A 16,109-nucleotide genomic window follows, 5' to 3' on the forward strand; every position below is an offset into this window, starting at 1 on the left:
TCAGGGAGGTCTGTCTATCTAGCTCCCTCCTGCCCCCACTCACGCTTCCATCTAGCAGGGAAACGAGGCCAACTTCAAAACACCTCGCGATAAATAAATCATGCAGCCCCATGCGCCTCCCCTTCAACCAATCACTAACCCTCAAATAAAACCCCAGAGCACCCCTGCTCTGCCTTTGGCTCTTTGCTCCAGCAAACCTCTCGGCTTACGACCACCGGCGGTTTGCAGCACCTTCAGCTCTTCCTCTGCCACCAGGATGTAAACCCTGCTGCTGCAGCGGCTCTGGGTCCGTTGCGGAGTGAGCTGGTTTGGAATTTCATTGCGCTGCACAAACCAGGGCGAGAAAGATCAAAGGAAAACAGCCCATCTCAGAAGAACTTCATGAGCAAGCCAAGGAGTTGCTAAGCAGCCGAGCGAGGGCTCCGGTTTTGTCTCTGCAGGTGGGTATCCGAGTATTTATTTAATCAGTACCAGCATGTGCAGCTTAGCTCCAAAGCTGAATCCAGTCAGATGCTGCGGCTGGATTATTACTACCACCCACACCCCCTTGGCATGGCATCCCTTGTAATGCTGCACCCGGGGAATAGACCCTAGGACCTCCTGGTCCTCGAAGCCAGTGCTGCAGGGCCCCACCAGTGGTTGAATGCTCTCTGGGCCTGTTTCCCCCTCACCCATTGTCTATTTAGGCTGTAAGATCTATGGGGCAGGGCTTGTCTCTCTCTACATGTGTGTACAGCACCTAGGAGAAAGTGCCTTTGATTCCTAGATTCCTGCCTCAAGCCCATAACTGCCGGTTGAGCGAGAGTGTCAGTTTTAGACACGGACATTCAACCCTGATTTACGGACCCCAAGAGATGGAGAATCCACCGCTTCTTTTCCAAATGGACATCAGGCGCTAGGAAACTGCAATGAGAATGTCACCCAGCAGGGGGCGCTGATTTCACTAACCGGCTTCTCAGCTGATCTAGTTCCATCCTTCTAACTTTCTGGAGTGGACAAGGAGTCAGTAGGTCCTACTGCAATGTGGAAGTCTCAGCGATAAAGTGTAAGGTGACCCAGCTGGCCCCATTCTGATCTCATTCACACTGGTGTCATTTCAGAGTAATGTCTCTGAGTTCAGCGGAGTTACTCTGGATCCACAGCAGCATCCAGCATCCACTGGTCTAGAGATTGCAGCAGATCAGCCCTGTAGCAAGAGACACAGGAGTTAGCTGCTTACACTGGTGTGGGGCTGTGGCTTTTTCTCCTTATCTTTCCTGGCATTTTGAATTGCTTCAAAACTGATAACTCCCTTGGACCATCAATAAGAGCTGACTCCATGCTTGTGGGCTAATATTGCCGGATGGGGCCAGCGCATCTCTTGGCAGGGCATCCCCCATGTCACATGGCATTCTGGTTTGAAGAGCCAGTGACACATTCGTACTTGGATCTCCACTTACTGCATCCAAAAAAAGGGAAACGATCGATGAGGCCTTGCTGCGATTTGGGATCCGGCTCCCTGCACCAGCCGCTGGAGCTTTGCTCTGGGGACTTCTTGTCATGAGACAATTCAGGTGTATTTTTAGCCTGGGAATTCATAGCTATCTACAGGATCATTAATTCTCTTCTTCATCAGGCAAGCCATCACTCACTGTATCGCTGGCAGAGAGATATGCCGCAGAAGCTGTACATAGCACTGGTGAATGATCCAAAAGCCTATAGCCAAGCACTTCTGAACGCTGGGAGACTTTGGACTCCAAACCTGGCTTCTGATGCAGACGGAGCAATGATTATTATTAATGCTGCGGTTTCACCTATGGGCCAGCCGAGTGTACGGCCCCATTGCGCTAGGCATTGTAGAAGCATAGGGTACATCTGCACTGCAAAAAACACCCCTTGGCACCAAGTCTCAGAGCTCGGGTCTGCTGACTTGGGCTCTCAGGCTCATGGGGCTCATGCTACAGACACGGCTAAAAATAGCCCTGGAGATGGTGGGCTTGAGCCCCACCCTTCTCGCTGGGTTTCAGAGCCCGGGCTGCAGCCCGATGGGGAATGGCTGCACGGCTATTTTTAGCCCCATACCCTGAGCCATGTGATTTTTTTTCCTCTTTTTCCCCCTCCATGTTTGGCCAGTTCGATGCATGACAGCAAACAGCAGGGCTTGCAGTTAAGGCAAATTGGGGGCCTGATGTTGAACTCAGTTACTACAGCATGAATCTGGAATAGTGCCATTGAAATGAATGGGATTACACCAGATTTACACCGGACTAACTGAGCTGACAAAGCTGGCCCTGGATATCCTGGTTCAAGTCCCAGGCCTGAGACAGAATTCCTGCTGGAGTTTGGGCAAGGAATTTAGGGCCAGATTTGCGAGAGGTGTTGCCATGACTTGGCTAAAAAGGGCGGTGGGGTTAGAATATGTTAATGAGCAGGTTCTAACCCACATTTAACATTAGAGGAGGTAAAACCTCAGTGGGACTGTGGCCCACTGGTGCATGCTATTCACAGCTTTGTCCACTGGAGTCTTCGGAGATGCTGTTTAGATGCTCGCGAATGCTTTCTGCAGACCCCGCCTTTTATCCAAGCCTCTGCAGCCCCTTGGGCTCCCATTGTTCTCAGTGGCCTGGGGGAGGGGACAATTCACTATTGTTCTCAGCTGGTAGCAGAGTTCTTTCAAAAATCTGACCATCTCTCCATGCCTAATTGGAAAATTACCCCTTCCCCTGACTTCTCTCTCCTGCATATTTAAGGGTGGATTGCCACCCGCTCTCGGTATCTATGTTGGCATTGCGTTGACCGAACTACACCAACCGTGACTCTGCGCGGCTCCTGGGGGTGGAGTTATTCAGTTCCATAGGTTCCAATGTAAGCGGCCTTGCATCGGCCTGACTATAGTGTAAAGCAGACCTCAGGCTGTGCACCCTTTGGTGCAGGCTCCTGCTCTGTGTTTGTACAGCACCTAGCACCCCGGGGCCTTGATCACGATGGGGACCGCTAGTGCTGCTGTAATTGCAACAATGACCAGGAGTGTCCGTGTGTGTGAATGGCAAAGGGAAGTGTCTATCCTGGAGCTTTATGATGCTATTATGGGGGAGTTATAGACTTCCTAGAACTGGGGCCTGAGTCTTCCTCCTTTTACCCCAGCTTCATGCTGATGCAACACCGCTGATTTCAAGGGATCAGGCCCCTTGTGACCAAATCAGGAGAGGGCCGGGTCTCTGGCATCTCAGGTCTTGCTACCCCACTCCAGCCTTCTAACAGCCTGCAAAGCACCATGGGGCTCCTGCCTGTCCTGGAGTGAACCATTGTCCTCCTCTCTCGGTCCGGAAGGTCACTGCCACCCCCTAGCTCAGGATGATGAATGAATCTCCCCACTGGGAGAGGAAGCCCAGCTGGGAGAGGTTGCGTGGGCTGCGTGAAAGGGCCCAGTTTTCTTGCTGTGAAATCCCTGCACCGATCCCTCTGGGTCCAATGTGGCAGACGTGGGCGTTGCCCAGAGAGTCAGCATGCATCAGGGATTAGCTAATGGGCACCTATTGTTCCCAGCAGAGGCTGAGCGAGGGCAGAACAAGCCCGGTCTTGAAGGGGCTAATGTTAGCATCCACGCAAATCTCACTGCGGCCTGGGCAGCTGCAAAGAGAAAACAGAATAGGGCCGGGGGAGGACACCAGCTGCAGCGTGTCGAGCATTCTTGGTCTCGCAGCCAAAGCTCTGCAGCCTGAATTATTATTAATTTTCGGGGGCCCCAGCCACAGTCCAGTACCCCACTGTGCTAGGCGCTGTACACACACGGAACACACAGACACGCCCTGCCCCAAAAAGATCACCAGGTGAGTTCCTTTCTCTGAGCAGGCACAGTCTTTGCTCTGCACCTCCCCATGGTCACATGCCTCATGCCTGCACCAGGGCACATGTGGTTGCCCGGTCATTCCTTGGCCCGGGACGGCACCTGTCCTGTTGGCCAGGGATGATGTGGACATCACATGGTCCCCTGGACTGAGACCAGCAGCCGTTTCCTAGCGGGGCCCACCAAATACTCTCTGGGTGGGAATGGCTTTCAGTCAGACTGGATTTGAACTGACAGCTGACATTCAAGGCCCTCCGCTGGTGTAAATCAGCACAGCTCTGCTGACTCCAGGGATGATCTGGCCCTGGGATATTAAAAGGCCCCTCAGCCATGACCATTGCTGGAGCCATTCTCTTTCTTCTTCTTCTAGGAATGTTAGACACTTTCATTCAGAGAGGTTAAGACCAGAAAGGTCCGCTAGATTGTCTAGTCTGACGTCCTGTATAGCACGGACCAGAGAATTTGACCCAATTAGCCCTGGACTGAGCCCAGTGTTTGGCTAAAGTGTCTGTCAGAAAGGCTGCCAGTCTGGGTGTGAAGAGATGGAGAATCTGCCCCTTCCCTCGGGAGTTTGTTCCAATGGCTAATCACCTGCACTGTTCCAAATCTTGCCCTATTTCTAATCTGAATTTAACTTCTTTCTTTACTGAGACTGAGAACAAACGAGCCCGGCTCAGAGACTTCCATTTGATTGTTGATGGGGGTGGCCAATTTCTGGTGCTCTGGGAGTTCTGGTTAGGTAGGAATGATCTCAGATCATGTTTTCCACACCGCATCCAGAGAGATTTCCTAGCTCCGGTGTATTGGCAAGTGAGAGCAACAGTATCCATGCAAAAAGGATCAGCAGCCAGGTACATGCCTTGGAATTACACGGCTTTCACGATCATTGTAAAGTGACTTCTGGCAGCCCGCTCTGAGTCCTGGGCTTGACTCACAGGCCCCCACTTTAAAGAGGGGATTCCCCAGATTGCAGCTCCAGATCCCATTTCCCTAAACTTGGGGAAGAGGGTGAAACCCAGCTCTGTTCTGCAGGGCAACAGTTTCAAGGATCTAGTATAGTCTTGAAAGCCAAGCAAGCCAGGGGGGGTTTCATTGACAGCATGAAAGCACAGAGCTGAGGCTTTGCTCGAGGCTCTGGCTAAGGCTCTGGAGAGCTGGTTTCAAGCCACAGCCTAGCCACGGATTCCATGCATGCGTTGCTTCATTTTACCCTGTGCTTGAGTCCCCCCATGTCTCAGCTGGGCCCTGCCCCCGGGGGGAAGAGGAGGCCGAGAGGGTAAGATCCATGAGGTATTGCACTCTAATCAGATGCTGCTGTAGATCAATAGCTCGGCAACTGGTTGCCTAGACAGGCTGTTGGATTATAGGCTATTCGTCCCTCCTTTCCTCGAAAACAGACAGTTACCAGCTTTGCAGCTGCGCGGAGCTGTGTGCGGGAAGGGTCATAAAAATAAATTTATTTAAAAACAAACAAACCCCCAGACAACTAGTTAAACTTCCCAAAACTTTCACAGCACACGGACAATTCTTAACCCAGTCCCCTGGGCCAGGGATTTTTTAAAATTGTTTCTCAACATTTCGGGTTTCCTTAACCCTCCCTTCCCCCAGTGGAATCGCTGGTTCCCCATCGCCCTGCAGCTTGGGCTGTATTTACGTCCGTGCAAAGTGGATGTAAAACACACAGAGATGCTCCAGAGGAAGGCGTAAGAATCCGACGCTGGGTAGACGTGGGATAACCTGCCCCCAGGGAGTCTCTTCCTAACACCAAGATCCTGCCCTATGCACTAAGACCTGCGCTATACCTACAACGTGGGTCCATCTAGCGATGTCGCTCAGGGCTGGGGAAAATTTCACTCCCTGTGTAACGTAGCAAGGTCAACCTAACCCCTGCTGTAGACACAGGATTCTTCTGCCGACCCAGCTACCGCCCCTCAAGGAAGTGGATTTACTACAACACCAGAAAACCCCCTTTCTCGCTGTCGTATGTGTCCACACCACCGCGCTGCAGCTGTTCCACTGTAGCAATTGTGGTGTAGACAGACACCGCAAGGCTGTGTGTTCACAAGTAGCTAGTCAGGGTCAGTCCCGGGAGGGGAGGGTATAACAGAGGTGACATTGACTAGCTACATCAAGGTAAAAGTGACCTGTGCTTTGTCTCCACTTAAGATTTTGCACCTGGAGAGCTATTCCCATGTGAAGAACAGACCCTAGTTCGCAGTGAATCCAAAGCCAAACTGCACTGGTTTAACTAAGAGCGAGTCCACACGGGGAATGGAAGTGAAATAACCATGTTCACCGCTGTAGCTATTTTGGTTTATGTTTGCAGGAGAACGTTCTTACTTCGGTGCAAGGGTTGCCTCTATATCACTCTAAACTGCCGAGGCGTTGACTTAACCGAGATTGAACTAGGACACGCAGAGTGAAATGAAAGCGGTCACACACCAGCTTACAGCGAAATCACCAAGAGGGGTGAATGACAACCTCCAGCGTCAGTTCACTTATATCTGCTGTGCTGACAAGCCCTGCAACATGTGATTTTAGTTAAATCAGTGCAGCTTTGTGTGTGGACGCTCTTCTATCGGTTTCAACCTGGTTTATATCGGCGTCAGTAAACTTACAAGTGCCAGCCAAATGGAGAGCACCAGATTGAAACCATCATAAGCTGTTTGCCCTGGTGGAAGGAAGGCCTGCTCCGTGCGCTGGTATTGTTATTTTGGTTAGGAGGGTGAGTTCTTCCCTGGACACTTATAACAGTACACCTGGTGGGGATGCCACTATGAAGGTGCTAATACCCAGGATTGCTATTTCCATACTGGAAAGGGAATAAGAGGTCAGACTAGATGATCACATTGATCCTTCTAGCCTTATAATCTATGAACGAATCTATAAAGCACATTTATACCAGTGTAACTGCATCCACATTAGGGTACTGGTCTAACTATATCAGTAGAAGATCACTCCTTAACTAAACAGTGATGCTGACAACACTCTGAGACTGGGCCCGCTACTCCAGCTCTGCACTCGTTCGGTAAACGACTGCAGAGCGGTACGGGGCCATGGAGAATCAGGCCCATGTGTCTATAAGACACCAAGAATTCTCTCCTGCACACAATCACTGGGGAAATGAACACCAGATGCTGAACTGCAAGGGGGACGTGCGATTAACAACCCAACCCCTCATGTATCAAATTGGGCAGCACTGCTTCCTGCCGTGCTGCAAAATGTCTTCGGAGCCAGGAAGTGAAAAAGGGACCTTCCAACCCACTGGCGCATTCGTGGGAAATAACGAGTTAAAATTCAAACAACAGCAACAAAAAATCAACCAACCAAAGAACTAACCGGACAAGAGAGTTTAAGGCCAAAAGAAGCGGAGGAGGAGAAGAGAAGAGAGGGGGAAAGGGGATGGTGAAGAGAGAAATGGAAGATGGGCAGAGATATAGGACCTGATCCAAAGCCCATTGGAGGCTAATCACTCAGAGCATGGCGCAGGTAATAGAGAAAAGGCCAAAGACTTGTGTTTAGCACGGGGGAGCTTTTCTCCCTGTTATACAAACTAGAGAAATCGCAAATTTCCATTCATCAAGGGCCTGATCCTTTGCGGCATTAAATGCAGCCCCCATCCTGCCCGGTTCTGAGCTCCTACTGCTCCTGGGATTTGGAGGAGCTCAGAGCTGTGCCAGGCCATGTCTCAGACAAAGCAGAGGGTTCGTCCAGGGATGGGCCGTGTCTAATATCTTACTGGTCCACCACACCGACGATGCCAATCCAGACACGAAGTCCCTCACCCCACACAAAGTCTCTTTACACACATACATTCATAAGCGCACACCCCCAAGGGAGTTAGGCGCCTAGCCCCAGTGACGTTTATTTGGGTGCCTAACTCCCTTGGAGTACACACACACAGGGCAAGGCCCAAGGTAAAACCACAGTCTTGCAAGCAAAAGATTAGCAAACAATGGCTGATGCAGAGGGCCACTAAAACGAAGTAGAAATGCTGGTGTGGCTAGTCCAGAAAGACCCCATCCTGCCACAGTGACAAGCGGAGAGTAACCACCTAGAAAGAGATGAGGGGATTTTCTGATGAACCCCGACAACCCCTGATTGTTCTCAGCCTCCTCACTCTAGAATTGAGCCGATCTTGTCCTAGGTCCCCATAAGCTTGTTTAGTTTCAAATGAACACGTCCCAACAGGTCCCAACTCACCATCCACCAGGTCTTAGCCGTCACGTTGTAGCACAGTTGCCATTTCACAGAGCTCTCGGCAGCGTTGCCGGCCAGGGGTGGGCCGGTGACCTCCATTTTGCGCCGGGGAAGATGGGACCCGCAGTGGGGCTACTTCAAAGGGCACCGGGGGCTCCAGTGCCTTGCAGCCAGCGCTGATTGGTCAGTTCCAATCAGCCTCGTCCAGTGCAAAAAATGTTCCCCCAAAAACAGAGCCCGAGCCCCAAAAACAGAACGAAAATGTTAAAATGTCTGTAAAAGCCAGGGGGGAGGGAAGTCAGCTGTCGTAATGAACCTGATTAACTAATGAACCATGCCATTAAAATAATCAGATCATTACATTTTATCCCTGCCTCCCCCCCAGTTCTATTCCCCCTCCCCCCTAAAAAAATCCAAAGCAGAGAACTGCAGGCAGATTGGCTGGATACGCTAATCCAATTCCCTCTAGTCGGGGCTGGGTTTGTGCGTGGTCACTGTGTCCAAAGAGGCTGTCCTAACATTATGGTACAGCGTTTGTGTGGCTGAGGGGGTGTCCAGCGGGGTGGGGTGGAATCCATTGCAACATGCTTTCCACAACCAGGTTCTCATCCCTGCCATTCACGCCCCCCTCATTTCTGAATGAAGAAGGGAGAGAAGCATCTTTGTGACTGACTGACAGAATTCATGAATGGAGGGATGTGTGGGCTCCATTGTAGTGGTTTGTGGTTTCAGGGCTTTGCAGCTTCTTTTTTATTTATTTCTTTGGAGACTCTTGTTTCCTTTCAGTGCTGTGGGTGCCTTGCAGGTTTGGAACACACACACACACGCCCTTAGGTATATATGTGAACATACAAAATTATACACACACAGAAGCATATATGATATATGTACATCTAGAAACAGATACACACACACAGGTTTATATGTAGCTATAGGTACACACATACACACAAACACACACTACATCTGGCAGCATGCTCCTCAGTTCGGATAGACGGATACACACTAGCTAGCTGGGGGTAGCCCCCTGAGTATGAAACCAGGTGAGGTTGTACTCCAGGGCTCCCAGCTGCTGTCTTGACATCCCCACAGGGGTATATATGTAAACATACAGAGGTTTACGACCCCAGAAACCTGAATCAGAGCTGTACTCATATGGACATCCATTCCCATCGAATGTATACGTATATCTGACTCTAACGCACACACTCACAGACAGACATAAAACACACATGCAAAAAAGCAGAGAAACAATCCCGGCCACAAAGCACACATAAATGCGCTCACACATCAACACAAACACACATGCACAAGATGCAAGGAGAATGGACAGGCGCGTCTCCAAATCACACAGGTCAGAAAAACACAGATGAAATGCCCGTCAGGCGTGCACCTCGACGCAAACACACAAGGAGTGTATGCAGTCCAGGCCAAGACAGACCCACAGGCCCTCTCAAGCCACACAGACATGAACCACGCCCCCAGATGCACAACGGCAGGGTTGCCGGTCGCCACTCCTGGCTCTACGCTGTTATTCCAACAGGCTTTGGAGCGGCTTTGCCTGGTGACTTCTTTTGTTTATTTCACACTCAGAGAGCCAGCCAAGGAAATGAGACCGAAATTAACGCTGGGCCCAGCTAGCCTGTGTTCAGGCTAACACCTTGCTTGTTTTCTTCTTCTAAAGAAATCTCTGTCATTGCACCCACTCAGCGCTGCCTACCTGACTGCAGGGCCCTGCGGCGTGGACAAGGCTGTCCGTTCCCTCTCCAGCCGGCCCACCACACTCTCTGCTCTGTGGGGCCCAGGCTGTCAGATCCCAACTGGCTCCCTTCCTCCCGCTGCATTGCTGGGCCCTGGCAGCAAAGGGGGCTCCAGAGACGGTCCCACAGAGGCGGCGGGTTTGAGTAGGCACAGCTGCCTCGTCAGAAAAGCCTCGTGGGAGCGGAGGAGCTCACAGACCCTCTGGGGCGCGTGCCTGCGGGGTGAGGGAGAGTCATAGCATTAAACCTTGCCCACAGAGACCTGCTGGGCGAGGCTGGGGCTGGAGCTGCTGGGAGCTCCCGTGCAGCCAGCACTCCTACCCCAGGCCCTGCTGGAACCAGAATGCAGGATCAGAACAAGCCCACTTGGGCTCTGATCTGGATCCAGCCTTGGCATCACCGGTCCTCCTCGGACCCACCACAGGGCACCTGCTGCTCACTGGCCTGTAACTGATTGCCTGGATTCTGTTGGCATGTCTGCCTCTTTTCTAGTATGGCTCAGAACTTTGGGGGCAAAAGCTCCCCCCTTCCCAGTGCAGCCATGGATTGCCCCTGCGGGGCACCTTTCCTCCGAGAATCTCAAAGACCCGTGCAAAGGTGGCACCATATTTTATGGCTGTGAGGGCAATGCACTGGCACGGGGGTGGAGAGGGGGCATCTAGGAGCTTGGGCCCTGCACTGGGTGCCTGGAGACGTGGGTTTTTGACCCAGCTGTGCCACTGACCTCCTGTGATAGCTGGCAAATCTCTGCTTCTGTTTCCCCTCCTGTCCTGTGTGTCCATCTACTGAGATTATCAGTTCTCTGGGGCAGGGACCGGCTCTCTCACTGCGTGCCTGTACAGCGCCTGGCACCATGGGACCCAGATTCCCATTAGGTTTTATTTGTGTGATCCTACTGCCTGGGCTGGCCCTGGTCCAGGACCCCAAGTGCTAGGCGCTGTACAAACGCTGACCCAGCCCCGAGGAGCTGACAGCCGGGGCACTGAGGTGCTACTGCGGTACAAAGAACAATTGTGGGAGGTGGCGAGAGAGACTCGGGGAGGGGAAGGCTAGGCGCTCATGGGGAGACAGCGGGGTTATGGATGCCAGGGTGGAGGCAGGGCGCTGGGCAGCCGAGGAAGGATTGGGAGGTTGGGCAGAGGTTATGTGGTTGCTAGAACAGCTAGAAGCGGGCAGACTTGTCAGGGACACTTTGTCAGCAGGCAGCCCGCACAGCTGGGGGGGAGAAAACGGTCCTGATTTCTAACTGAATGTGCTGCCAGTGGGTGGGTCAAACTATTAGGGAAAAAGCAAATTCTTGTCAAATCTCTGCTAGCCCTGGGAGGCCTCAGTATCCCCTCCTGAGTTCTGATGAGGTGAGAGAGTGATGGATGGAGACAGCACCCCTACTTCTGGGCTGTCAGGGGAGGGGGACCCCGAAATTTGGACCCATGTTTCAGCAGGATGGGGGGTTTTTAGTTCAGCTCCTCTTAGAGAGAAGCCCCAGAGCACAGGCTAGGAACCAGGGCTGCCAGTCTCACAGCAGCCTGGTTCTGAGCCAGTCAGCTGAGATTCTCTAGCAGCCTTGGAATGTGCCAGCTGGGTAAGGAGAGTGATGGGGAGAGGGGGAAAAACAAGCCTACATGCCCATGTGCAAGAGGGGAAGGCTGGCCTAGTGGGTTGGAGTCTGGTGCTCCAGAGGTCTGGGTTCAATTCTTTGCTGTGTTGCAGACTTGTTGTGTGTTCTTGGTGCGTCAGGCATTTGGAGTTGTAAATGGTCCGGACGTGGTAATTTGTAATGTCCATCTGGCCCGTCATATAACTCGCCTTCACACCTTGTGGTCATAGGGCGATTATCACGTTGCCGTGCAGTTCAGATACAGTCAATGGTTGTGCTTCCCAGAGAGAACACAGGTGTTACACGCCTCCGCAGGCTAATCAGCCCAAGAGACCATCTGCCCCACAGCCCCTCGATATTTTATTATGGTTGGAATGGCCTGATTTGGGGGATCCGGCTGGGGAACCTGAGAGCCAGCCACCCCTAAATTGGGGGAAGGGGAGTTTGGATCCAGACTTCACAGCGGAGGCCAAGTGCTATACAATAACATCTTGAGCGTATCTCAGACACCCGGAGTTCTATATTACAGACAGGGACCCATCCTGACAAGGAGTCTGGATTGGCCAGCAGCTTGGGAGACCGGGATCCTGTTCCTAGCTCCACCCCTGGCCTGCCTCTGTTCCCTTCCTGCTCTTTGTCTGCCTTGTCTATTTAGATTGTAAGCTCTTTGGAGCAAGGGCCATCTCTCACTAGTTGTATGTACAGCGCCTAGCACGATGGCCCAGATCTCTACTGAAATATGCAGAACCCTACGTTATTAATACCATACACACCCATCTGTGTTATATACATACAGCTTGCATGATGGCCATGTGATAACATGCTTTTATCATTCATGCACGTCTGAGCCTCTCCCCTGCCCTCTGCTGACTCACCCGTCTCCCCTGGGACTCAGGTTTTAACTGTCCAAATCCCGGAGCAGTTTCAAACACTAGTTTTTTTTCTTTTTCTTTTTTTTCAGACCACGGTTGGAGGACCAGCACCAGGTGGCATGGAGAGATGACATGGGGTGGCAAGCGCAAGGCACAGCGTGCCCGGCACACACGCTGGTGTGGAGTGGTATGTTCAGCACGTGAGGAAGCACAGGGCGACATATATGGCACACATGTGGCGTGGGATGACCGTGTGGTAGCATGATTGTGGGACACGTAGTCGCAAGGGATGGCACGTATGTCATCCATGGTGGTGTGGAGTGGTATTTACAGGACACAGGGTAGCACAGATGGCATGTATGGCACAGATGGCATGACGTGGCATGTATGGCACACACAATAGCTTGGATGGCATGTATGTAACATGTGGTGACATGGAGTAATACAGGGGTGGCACAGAGATTCGGGGGACACTCCTTCGAGCCGGGCTATGGGCAATCCGTACGATCTTGCCTAGACAGTGACTGTCAGCAGGGTGCTTCCTGCCAAGCCTCTCCTGCACAAGGCCCTTGAGCACCTCCTTGCCTGCTGCAGCCTCCCCCGGCCCCCTCTTTAGCGAATCCCTGGAGCAGTGTCCCGTGGCCATCCCAGGGGACACCCAGCCAGGCACAGCAGGCCGGTGCCTGCCTCAAAGCCAGGAAGTGACCCCCACCCCGTGCTTTCCTTCCCGTCTTTGTTCTGACCCTTTATCTGCTCCGGTGACAGGTATCAGTGCTGCCTTGGCACCTGGGAGCCCAGCCATAGCCCGGGGCCCCATGGTACTCCAAACACAGAACAGAGCCAGCTCCTGCCCTGAAAAGATCTCTCTCCATCCCTCTCCTCCCATTGTCCCCTTTTCTCTTCTGCCTTTCTCCTTCCATTTTTCCTCTCTCTCCACCTCTTCGCTGCCTCTCTCCTTGCTCGCCAGTATTTCTCCCCTAGCTCGTTTCCCCTCTCCTGCTCCGCACACGCTGTTCTTGTCTCACTGGGTGGGAGGTCATGCCCACTGCACTTCCAAACCCTTTCTAATTGCACAAACAGACTCTGTTCCGCTGCTCCTTCAACCCCCTGACACCAGCCCCTCACGCCACGATGTGTCAATGCACAGAGGAACTCATCCACCAGCCCCAGGAGGAGAAGCAGCTGCTGCCAAGAAGTCAATGACTGGCATTGACCTCCCAGGACGGAGCACATGGCAGCTAGCATCGCTGGTGGCAAGGAAGCGTGGCAATCCGTCTACAGCCCAGAGCTGCCCCAAAGCCTAGAGAACAACCATGGAGCCCTCTTAACAGAGTGGCAAAAGCAGCACTGCCAACTCTTGTGATTTTATCTTGAGTCTCACAATATTATAATTTTTCTTAAAGCTCCAGTTCCTGGAGTCAGGGGATCAGCTTTCTTTTTTTTTTAAGCAAATTACTAGCCCTTGTGGTTGCAGAGAAAAAACTTGGAAATGTGCGCCCTAAAGGCTCAGAATAGTAGGAATTCACCATGTATTATTTTTTAAATAATCTCGTGATTTTAAACCAATCTCATTTTTGGGGCCTGACTCAAGAACTGAGGCTGCGTGTGGGTGTCGGTGTTGCAAACAACTACGTCAGTTATCAGCTCTTTGGGGAAAGGAGCATCTCTTTGTTCTGTGTTTGCACAGCACCTCATATGATAGGATCCTGGCCCATTACAGAGCTCCTTGGCACAATACAAACAGGACCTAACCATACCAATAGCTTTTGAATACATCTTTTTAGTTACTTTTTAAATCTAAATCAATAAATCGTAAGAAAGAAAGAAAGAAAGAAAGAAAGAAAGAAAGAAAGAAAGAAAGAAAGAAGCTCTGGGCATCATTTATTCCAAGGACTGTTTTTTTATTTCCAGTTTTGAAAAAAAAACAGAAATTTTCAGAAAAAAAGAAAACAAAACAGGAAGCTTTTCAGGCAAGTTTCCAGTTTAGAAAAAAGACCGTTTTTCCTTAGACGAAAAAGAGCTTGGCACAAGGAACTGATCCACCCACTCTGTTTGCAAATGACCAGGGGTGGGAGCAGAGAGCCTGGAGTGGCCTGTGGTCAGAGCTGATTGCACAGGAAGGGAGCCTGCCCGATTGAGTGTGTGATGATGATCAGGGCTGTGTGAGCCAGGACATGTGTGTGGAGAGGTCATGGGCTTGGAAGACACGGATTCAATCCCCTGCTCTGTCTCAGACCTCCAAGATAGTCCCTGAGTCTGCTGGGGGCCTCAGTTCTCCAGCTGCACCATGGAGACGCCCGCCCTGCCCCAGAAGGGCTCGGGAGGATAAATGCCTTGGATACTGGGGCAGTGGGGCTGGATAGACGCCCGAGACAGACAGCTGTGGTTCAGATGGAGCCCGCAGAGCCACGCTCGCCGCTGCGTGTGCATGTTAGGGGCCGTGTGTGTCTGGAAGTGCTGTACGCACGGCAGAGACGGGGCTGGTGCACGGGGTTTTGTGGGGACTCTCCCGAGCATCAGATGCATGATTTTTCCCCTCCCCCATGCTCACTGCCCTATGCGCCCCAGCAGTGGGAGAGCAGCCCCCTTCCCCAGCCGGGCCAACGGGGGAGAGGGTGGGGGAGCCCTTGGAAAGAGTCCAGCCTTAAACCTTAGCTCGACATAGTGACAGTGCTGAGGGGCGAGAAGCGGCCACACCCCTGAGTGCCACAGTTCAGCCGACCTCTCCCCTGTGTGGACGCAGTGAAGTAGGTGGACGAAGCTTCCGTCGGCCGAGCTCCCGGCATTTGGGGAGCTGAGTTCCCACAGCGAAGGGAAAACCCTCCTGTCGCTCCACAATGGGGCTCTGCCGGGATAGCTACGGCCCCATGGTGTAGACACAGCCCCTGGCCCGCGAGGGGGCTCTCTGGGGACCGTGGTGGCGGAGGGGATGGAGCTGTCTGCAGTGCTGGGGACCGAGGCGAACGGGGGGAAGCAGCAGAAACCGGGCGCTGGGGATACAGAGCCAGCGGGCAGCCTGGGGAGAGGTCGTTGCTGCATCGGGTGCCAGGCCCCAGCAGGAGCAGCTGCCTCCAGCCACGTGCCGCCCGGGGGCACCGCCAGCTCTCACGGGTGGGATCACAATCTCCCAATGATGCAATAAATGCCAACCGGCTAGCAAATCTGAGCCCTCTGATTGGCTGCCCACCCCACTTGCCCGCCTCCTGGGGCAGAATAACCAATCAGAGTTGCTGCAGGGGGAGCTCGTCTCTCTTTCCCCATAGGAACCCCATAGGTTCTTGCAGGTGGGGGGAGATACAGAGCCCAGCAGCTCCCAGCCCCCTGCTTCTCTGTGAGCAATGGGGTCAGGACGGTGCCTCTGCCCTTCCCCCTCCACCCTGCAGCACCTGGCCTGGGAGGGGAGGTGAATAGCTCCTGGAGCCAGCCAACCCCCACCTGGAAGGAGGAGGGGACCCCGCTGCACCCCCCAGGCCTGGGAGCGGGGGCTGAAGAACCCCAGGGAGAGCCAGGACGAGGCTGGGGGATCTGAATGGATGGGGGTGGGGCCCGAGGGGCAGAATAAATTGGAAATGTGGGGTGAGAGCTCCTGGGGCGGGAACAAACTCACATATCCAATAAATCTGGTACCGTGGGGAACCCCGATTGTCACCCAAACACAGGATGGGCTGGGGGGTTCAAATATTAACCGACAGACCAAGCATCCCACAATATAGTCTAACAAACAGCCTCATGATTCTGGGGGTGGATCCTGGCCAGGCAAGTTGCGGGACCCCATAGTCACTAATAGAGGGATGGCTAATGGAAGGTCCCTCTCTCTGTAGGGGCATTGCCAGGTAACTGATTCATCCACTCTA

The 16,109-nt window shown here is 52.7% G+C and overlaps 1 long non-coding RNA gene across 1 annotated transcript; it reads left to right on the forward strand.

The window, feature by feature from the left end:
• Positions 1–192: 192 nt before the first annotated feature.
• Positions 193–13,672, forward strand: LOC142070092 (uncharacterized). Its single transcript, XR_012666023.1, has 3 exons — positions 193–440; positions 12,345–12,442; positions 13,336–13,672. It is a non-coding gene; the product is annotated as an uncharacterized LOC142070092 (long non-coding RNA).
• Positions 13,673–16,109: the final 2,437 nt, after the last annotated feature.

The sequence above is a fragment of the Caretta caretta genome, chromosome 25 (assembly GCF_965140235.1).
Source record: "Caretta caretta isolate rCarCar2 chromosome 25, rCarCar1.hap1, whole genome shotgun sequence".
Lineage (NCBI taxonomy): Eukaryota > Metazoa > Chordata > Testudines > Cheloniidae > Caretta > Caretta caretta.